At 41.6% G+C, this 9733-nt stretch overlaps 1 pseudogene; it reads left to right on the top strand.

Moving 5' to 3' along the window:
• The first annotated feature begins 3683 nt into the window (after window positions 1-3683).
• On the top strand, window positions 3684-5345 carry LOC147737635 (uncharacterized; annotated as a pseudogene).
• The last annotated feature ends 4388 nt before the right edge of the window (window positions 5346-9733 follow it).

Below are 9733 nucleotides of genomic sequence, written 5' to 3'. Positions count from 1 at the left end.
CATTGCGTGGTAAAGGCATACGTTTTAAAGGCATTTGTTGGAATGTATGACATTATAATTAGTCTAATCCTGCACAATCTCTTGACTTGAAACTAAACCCTGGGCCTTGATAAACTGGACAAAGACAGCCCAAAAAAAGTGCAAAAGAACATGTAGTGGGAATGTCATGTCACATTGTCATCACATGCCATTTTCGCAGTGCATTGTACCATTTCCCCAGTTTTGCCCGAATAAATGGTGCTATGAACCTTATAGCACTATTCGCCACCACGTTTAGAGGGTGATCCATTTCTCTTCCTACTCTGGAAGGAGAGTTACTCCCGCATTTTGTTGAAGTGAAACTCTGTTTACAGTGTCAGAAAGAGTCAGATTGGAGTCTGTGAATTCTCACTTACTCACAAGTTAGCGGTCATTCACAAACTGACAAGGCGAAGCCTGCGTGCGCTAAATTTACTAGTGTGTGATTCTACACATTCAAAACATGTACACCTGGCAGAGATCATCTGACTAGTTTTGTTTTCAAGCATTGTTGAAAGAGCTGCTTAGTCCTAAAAACTCCATCTCTTTGTACCTCATAAGCACCTACCTGTGCACCTCCTATGTTTGTAGTGCATAAACACCTACCTGTGCACCTCCTCTCTTTATACCTCATAAGCACCTACCTGTGCACCTCCGCTCTTTATACCTCATAAGCACCTACCTGTGTACCTCCTCTGTTTATACCTCATAAACACCTACCTGTGCACCTCCTCTGTTTATACCTCATAAGCACATACCTGTGTACCTCCTCTGTTTATACCTCATAAGCACCTACCCGTGCTCGTCCTCTGTTTGTACCTCATAAGCACCTACCTGTGCACCTCCTCTGTTTATACCTCATAAACACCTACCTGTGCGCCTCCTCTGTTTGTACCTCTCAGACGAGCTTCTGAAACGAAGCTTGTGATCATCATACTACCAACCATGGCTTCTGGACTATCAGGCTATGACTATTATCTGACGTCTGCTGTGTGCATTCTTCAAGTGTGTCCCCTGCATCACCCAACAATAAACTCTGTAGAGTGAGTACACAAACAGAGTGGAGTAGGGAGCTGAAGGACATGGAATGAGGTAAACCTGGATAAAAGAAATGTAGGATGGGAGAAATGAGACTTCACGTGTGGACAGCAGACACCTCCTCCTGCTCTATTAAAGCCCCGTTGAGTCATAAAGTAGCATCCTGGCCTTCAAATAGATAATAATATAGCCGTATAGCCCGCCGTAGAGGGCTATACCACCTGTTAAAGGCCCTCTCCAGCGTTACAGGCCCCGAGCCGAAGGCGAGGGCCTTTAACAAGGGAGAGGGCCTTTAATAGCCAGTATAGCCCAGCAACGAAGGGCTATAAGGCTATTAGAACATTCTGACACTAGAGGGCAGAATGTTCTAACAAAAAAGAACAAAGCCTTATGGGAGCGTGAGGGGATTGGAATCCACTCAGCTTCCCTGAAGCCTTTGTTCACAGCCAGAGCTGTGAACAAAGAAACATTGGAATGTTGGAGCTCCAGGCTTATACCAGCCATTATAAGCCCAGAGCACTCCATTATTTTCAATGGAGCTCCCAACATTCCAATGTTCTAATAAGTCAAATATCTTGAAAATGTTGAAAAACAATTATTAATGTGCACACATCTGTTGGATGCTTGATATTTCAGTTAAATTATTGGTTGTGATGGATTCTCTATAAGGAATAAATGACTGATATTGTTGAATAATAAATGACATGATTTAATGTGTGTTTGCCATATCTGTGTGCGCAATATAAAGACGGGCCATTATAATAAACCCTGGAAGGATCTGCTGATAGAAATACAACAGGATCATAACTTTACCTACTTTAGGAACAACTCAAGACTTACTTTTTAAGTTGTCTTTCAGGGCAGAATCAGTCAATAGTTTAAGGGAGATGGATATATATTCCGCTGATAGAAAATCCACCTCAACTCAGGATAATGCTCCAGTCTTCCAGGTTAGAAGGATCCAGAAATGCTTGAACTAGGAGGGCTGTAAAATGTGTTGAAGGGGACTTAGGGGCTTATTACGAGTGTGGCGGTCTTCCAATGGGACTACCACAGCAGCGGTACCAGGCAGACTGCCAAGCTCATTGTGACCCCGCAGCCGGATTATGACCTAAATCCAGGGTGGGTGGGGGGTGCAGCAGCGGTCTCGCGGCGGCTGTATTAGGTTCATTGGAGAGTCTAAACAGCATACCACCACCTTAAGAGTGCCTGCAGCACGTTCCTGCGCCATGTCATGCATGCCACACTGTGCAGGAACAAGGCTGCAATTCCATGGGGTGGCACAACATGTGCCCCCCGCATGCAACCCCAGGAGCGGAATCGGCCGGGGCCCTGTGAGGGCCCCCTTACCTGCATGTCCTTTATCATTTTCATGGAGGGGTCCCCGCCATGAAAAGAGCGGTGAATATGCAGACCGTAATATGCTCTGCGATGTCGGCATCGGCACTGCCAACATATTTGGGGTATTTGCAGACCGCCTCTACAGTGGGATCCTTGATCCTGGCGGGGTGGCAGTCTCGTGACAGTCCCACCACCACACTCATAATACAGCAATCAGACCGCCAGGATGGATTCTGTTTAAATGAAATCTTGTCCATGTGCATCTACCTAAAACTCTACCTGTAGCACGAGTGCTCTGTGGCTTTCCTTTCTTTAGTAAGTTACTCTGTGAATAATGGTAAATCACTGCCTTTACAGAAGTAAATAAGATGTGACATTTTCAACCACAGTTTTAATGAAATATCCATGTACGGTAAAATGTTCCTCACTAAATTTCAAATATGGTAGAGAAGAAATGTCTTCTACATCTGGTTAAATATTGTGTATTCACGTTCTATTACATTTGCATTTAGTAATATTGCATTTCTTTACATCCAACAGAAAATAAGCCTTAAATTATTGGATTGATTATGAATAATAAAGATAACACATCAAACCTGAAAAAATTATCAAAAATAAGGAGCTCCAAAAACATCAGTGCAATCAGAGGTAGAGGGCAGATCCAGGAAGAAGCAGTCACAGGCAATTCAGTGAGTGTCCGAGTCTGAGCTCCGCACCTCAACACCCCAAGACGAAGAAATGACCTCAACAAAACCAAGACAACAACACTGACAAATCACCTGCTGTATAAACAAGCGTCCAACACCAGCTTTGATCATGAGGCCGGTATGAGAGTTGGAGGAAGGTCTCGTGTCTATTTGGGATCCATAGCTTGGAACAAACTTCCTCTTCAGCTTTGAGCCGTTAGCAACATGATAATGTTTAAAAAAGGTTGAAAACTTGGCTTTTTGTCCATGTTTGAAACAAACAGATTTACTTTCTTTTCTGACCTGTGCTTGGCCCCAGGACACTCTTTGGAGTAGCTGTACGCATTACAAGTCGCTTCATCATCATGATATGCCTAGAGGAGTGCTTCGCTATCTAAACTGGCACCAGACCAGCATTCAGTGCTCTATGTGTATTGTTAACTCTTTCTAGCCAAACCACAGGCACCAGGGAAAAGCAGAACGAAGTGGAGCCGAACAACTGAAGGCTAAAGGAAAGGGGAGTTCTGCTCTCTAAAGTACAGAGTATTGTCCCAATTTACACCTGCCGGAACGAAGATTAAGCTTTACCCGCAAGCATGTGAAGCCATTATCCAATCTAAAGATGCAATCACCCACAAGGAAGCCTTACTTATATTATGAATGTGGCAGGTATTTAGTGAGTCTTGTATTTTATTTTTAAATCGGAAATCAAGCGTCCAAAATATAACACACATACAGGGAATGTGAAAATAACGCAAGTGGTTTATTAACTATGCTGACCCTTCAGGAAACACGGTCAGGAGAAAAATCGTACAATTCCACTGAATATGTCAAGAACTTTAGCAAATTAGAAACCATAAAGAGCATCAGAGAATACAAACAGGGGAAAAACCATACCATTGCACTGAATGTGTGAAGAGCTTCAGTCGGTTATCACATCTCCAAACACATCAGCGAACACACACAGGGGAAAACCCATACCATTGCAATGAATGTGGGAAGAGCTTCAGTCAAATGTCAAACCTCCACACACATCAGAGAATTCACACAGGGGAAAAACCATCCCATTGCAATGAATGTGTGCAGAGCTTCAGTCGGTTATCACACCTCCAAAAACATCAGCGAATACACACTGGGGAAAAACCATACCATTGCAATGAATGTGTAAAGAGCTTCAGTCAAATTTCAAACCTCCACACACATCAGAAAATACACACAGGGGAAAAACCATACCATTGCAAGGAATGTGTAAAGAGCTTCAATCAGATTTCACAGCTACACGTACATCAAAAAATACACACAGGGGAAAAACCATACCATTGCAGTGAATGTGTGAAGAGCTTCAGTCGATTACAAGAACTCCGAACACATCAGCGAACACACACAGGGGAAAAACCATACCACTGCAAGGAATGTGTAAAGAGCTTCAATCAAATTGCAAGCCTCCACAGACATCAGACAATACACACAGGGGAAAAACCATACCATTGCAGTGAATGTGTGAAGAGTTTCAGTACGTTAGCAGAACTCCAAACACATCAGCGAACACACACAGGGGAAAAACCTTACCATTGCAGTGAATGTGTGAAGAGCTTCAGTCAAAATACACTCCTCCGCACACATCAGAGAATACACACAGGGGAAAAACCATACGATTGCAGTGAATGTGGAAGTAGTTTTAGGCTACTCTCACACCTCCACACACATCAGAGAACACACACAGGGGAAAAACCATACCATTGCAAGGAATGTGTAAAGAGCTTCAATCAAATTACAAACCTCCACAGACATCAGAGAATACACACAGGGGAAAAACCATACCATTGCAGTGAATGTGTGAAGAGTTTCATTACGTTATCAAAACTCCAAAAACATCAGCGAACACACACAGGGGAAAAACCTTACCATTGCAGTGAATGTGTGAAGAGCTTCAGTGAAATTGCAAACCTCCGCACACATCAGAGAATACACACAGGGGAAAAACCATACCAGTGCAGTGAATGTGTAAAGAGCTTCGGTCAGTTAACAGGCCTCCGCAGACATCAGCGAATACACACTGAGGAAAAACCATACAATTGCAGTGAATGTGGAAGTAGTTTTAGGCTACTATCACACCTCCACACACATCAGAGAACACACACAGGGGAAAATCCCTACCATTGCAGTGAGTGTGGCAGTAGTTTTACTTACTCTTCAGCATTACGAAATCATCAGCAAGCTCACAAAGGGGAAACAAATCTTTTAAATGCCATGAATGCTTGAAAAGCTGAAGTCCATTATCAATTCTAAACAGGCATCAGCGAACACACGCAAAAGAAAAGCCTTCAAGTGCAATGAATGTGTGAAGAAATGTAGTCAATTATCAAGCCTATGTAGACATCAGCTTACAGAAGAAATTAATGAGGAGGCCCCCTTAGGTAGTTTATCTGGGACTAGGGGGAATAGTTATAGAAAATATAGGATGTCCCACGCTTGTGGATCTACAGGTCCTATTTGTCCAATAGGACAAATTTGCGTGTGGGCGGGTCTTGGGCGGTCTTAGTATGGATTTGACAATAATATACAATTGCTGTTTAATATGCTTGTTTGTAAATAGACAATTTTAAGCCATTGGAAACATATTCAAAAGACAAATTGAAAAGACATGGAATGCTTGTACTACAGGGTGACTCAAATCGAAATTAATGTGAAAACAAATTGCGTTCTGGTAGAAAAAGTACAAATTTATTTTTTCAATGCAAATTAAAACATGTCGTGGTATTAAAAACAATGGTAAAATATGAATATCAATGCACACAATGTTATACATATAAATAAAAATAAAAACAAATTGGGTACATAACAACAAGAATCGAAGGTTTAGGTCGACGCGGCGTTTCGGTTTTCTTTATGTAACACCTTCTTCAGGACCGATTCTAAAAGGTTATTTTAGAAAAACATACAATTACCCACTGTTTATTGATTTGTACATATTCTACAGTTAAAGAACTACATTCTTTTGACTATACATGTGACTATTTGACACCCTCCACTTGTACAGTTCTGTAGTTTTACTAACAAAGCATTGAAAACATCCTGTCGATGAAGGCATGATTAATTATTAATCAAAACAGCAAATTTTATACAGGTCATACTGCTACTTGGTGGTTCAAAACCATACTACAGCCCATCACCCTATCACACTCTTAACAGATAGTCTCTATTGACTGAAACCGACATTAGGCATCTGTGAATAAAACTAAGTTGTCCCAGCCATTCTTCTGTATATATATAGGCTGGCGCTTGGAGGAAATAATTATCATTCCTCCATTACAATTTGTATTCGGGGTTAATTTTATTGACCCCGGGTAAGGTATCATACCTTAAAATTTATTCTTATCATCCACTCTTGTAAATATAAGTGGGAAGTATTACCTCAGTCTTGTACGATCTGTTTGGCCATGAGTCAATAGAAAAGATTAATCTATTTGGGAGAAAAGAATATATTTATTCATTTTTGTTCTTTATGATTTCCCTTTTCACTAATTAATCAGAAAGGAGATTTGATGTACCTTTTTTCTTTAGGATGACAGGTCTTATACACTGTGCGAGGGAGCCACCGTTCTGTGCTTAGGTGTGGAGTTTCCTTTACAGACAGATAATACAAAAAATAATTTTCAGATTTGTCAAATTGGGCAGATGTTTGGGAAGTTTTTTTGGCTCCATGGTTGTGGCAAAATTACTCACCAACATCAGCTTACACACACTCTGTAAATACCGTACAACTGTAGTGAGTGTAGAAGTACCTTTAGGAAATCTTTCGCATTAAGGATTCATCAGTTAATGCTCACAGAGAAAAATCCTTTCAGGTGCAGTGAATGTGTGAATATCTTCTGTCAGTTATTAAACCTACGGATACATCAACTAACACACACAGAGTAAAAATGGGCATTGCAATGAATGTCAGAAGTGATTTTGTCAATTGTGAACACACCTGGGGTAAACCGTACAATTGCACTAAAAGTGTGACTAGCTTTTGTCAATTTCTGATCCTACATAGCCTCAGCAAACACATGCCTTCATTTAACTCACTTAGAAATAATCCTAGAGATGCAGTGAATTCAAAAAGAACTTAAGAACAATAACAATAATATTGACTCATCTGAGGACATAGACAGGAGCAGAACAGTGCTGTTATTGTGAGATGAAGGAATTACAGGAAAAATATGTATAATCATGTAGGATATTCAAATACCAGATAAATAAAGACTCGACTAGAAGAAAAGAAGAAAACCAAAGATTTGTAGAATAATAAAAGTGTCTGTTCCCAGTGATTGTTCACTTCGGTACACATAGAAAAAGCAACGTGATATAACAGGAAATCCACTGGGAGACTAGCACAATGTAGAATAAAAGAAAAGAAACACTGGCGGTTTTTATTTGGCGATGAAGAGTTACAAAGAAAATACATCCAAGAGTTCCTGTTCATGCTACTTGTAAAAGTGTAGGGATGAATACGATTCTGCCTGCACACAATGCTATATTAGCATAAGTGAGTTAGTTGCTCAAACGCCATTTTGCTGTTTTTGCACATGACACTACATATCTCTTTTTTTATAAAGACAAACTGCTTGCTTTTCCTTCACATTAGAACAGTCTGTTTTTCACATCTCTAGACTCACACTGTGACCTCAAGTCTGCACAAAGTAGTCAAGGTTAAAATAACAATGTATGCTGTTGATGCAGGTTGATCGGCCCACGCTCTAGACACAAAACAAACACAGCTGCTCATTTCTGAAACTCAGGTGCTTTTAATATTGCTTTGCATGCATGAGACTAGCACTCGGAACAAACCTTTCCATCAACAAAGATCTGTGCTGGTCTGGGACGTGATTCACTTCACCTGACTTTGGTGGTATGGGGTCCCCGTTTTAACCTAGAGATCCGCTATTATTTTATTACCTATCAAGGGGAGGGTGGTACACAAGGCGCTATAGACCTGGTTCCACGATCATTATAATATGATTTCTCCATTTGTATTTTATGGAATTGTAACAATGCTGCTTGTATTGATTTTATGCATCTTTTTACTTATGTTAGCAAAGATACTGCTTCTTAGAGCACGCAGTTGAAATAAACATTTAAACTAAACTGTGTCTCTGATTACTCACATTGTGGACATTTATGGGAATAAAAACGAAAGAGTGTTCTTGATTCCCACTATTCCTGAGAGGTCCCAAAGTCACTTGCTCTGGGTTGTCCAATCATTGGTAGCTTTGCTGTAGTACCGAGAATGAATGAGGCACTGTTGCTAGTCGGATAGGGCTTCTGGGCACTGAGGTGGGTTTTTGGTACACCACAATACACTGAGGTCCTGGTTTCCTGCGCATAGTTCTGCGCATGAGCAGAATCCCCGCAACAAAATCAGCTCTAGAAACAATGCTTGGGCTAAGAACGGTATTTTCAGCTAACTTTAGGGATTAGTGATAAAACATATAAACTCAACAGACTTGGACTGAGTCCCTGCAAGAAGAACTAATTTAACAAGCACACACTGGTGAATAGTCACAGCTGATTGTGGTGTTTGGTTGTTTTCTACAACAGTAATGATTCAGTGACAGCGGCTAGAGAACAGTGTCCAAAAGCAAAGTGAAAGGAGAGGAATGTGAACTGTCGCTCTTGGGTATATTGCTTGCAGTACACAACATTTACCAGACAAGCCCTGACACGGAACAAGTGAAAGGATCAGAATGAGAGCTGCGACTCTCTGTGTTAATGCTTGCAGTGCACTGCATTTACCACCCAGGGCCTGACATGGAAGAATGAAAGAAGAAGAATGTGAGCTGCGACTCTCAGGGTTAATGCTTGCAGTGCACTGCATTCACCACCCAGGCCCTGACATGAAAGAATGAAAGGAGAAGAATGTGAGCTGTGACTCTCTGTGTTAATGCTTGCAGTGCACTGCATTCACCCCCCAAGCCCCGACATGGAAGAATGAATGTATCATAATGTGAGCTGTGACTCTCAGGGTTAATGCTTGCAGTGCACTGCATTTACTACCCAGGCCCTGACATGGAAGAATGAAAGGAGAAGAATGTGAGCTGTGACTCTCTGTGTTAATGCTTGCAGTGCACTGCATTCACCCCCCAAGCCCCGACATGGAAGAATGAATGTATCATAATGTGAGCTGTGACTCTCAGGGTTAATGCTTGCAGTGCACTGCATTCACCACCCAAGCCCCGACATGGAAGAATTAATGTATCATAATGTGAGCTGTGACTCCCAGGGTTAATGCTTGCAGTGCACTGCATTTGCCACCCAAGCCCTGAAATGAAGAATGAAAGGAGAAGAATGTGAGCTGCGACTCTCAGGGTTAATGCTTGCAGTGCACTGCATTTACCACCCAGGCCCTGACATGGAAGAATGAAAGGAGAAGAATGAGAGCTGTGACTCTCTGTGTTAATGCTTGCAGTGCACTGCATTTACCACCCAGGCCCTGACATGAAAGAATGAAAGGAGAAGAATGTGAGCTGTGACTCTCAGGGTTAATGCTTGCAGTGCACTGCATTTACCACCCAAGCCCTGATGTGGAAGAAGTGACTCCATTGTCCATCGTTGCATCTGTAAATGCACCCATCATAGTGACCCTTTACCAGAGGTGTTTATCATCA

Source organism: Lissotriton vulgaris, chromosome 1_1 (assembly GCF_964263255.1).
Source record: "Lissotriton vulgaris chromosome 1_1, aLisVul1.2, whole genome shotgun sequence".
Lineage (NCBI taxonomy): Eukaryota > Metazoa > Chordata > Amphibia > Caudata > Salamandridae > Lissotriton > Lissotriton vulgaris.
This window is presented reverse-complemented; position numbering and strand designations above follow the sequence as displayed.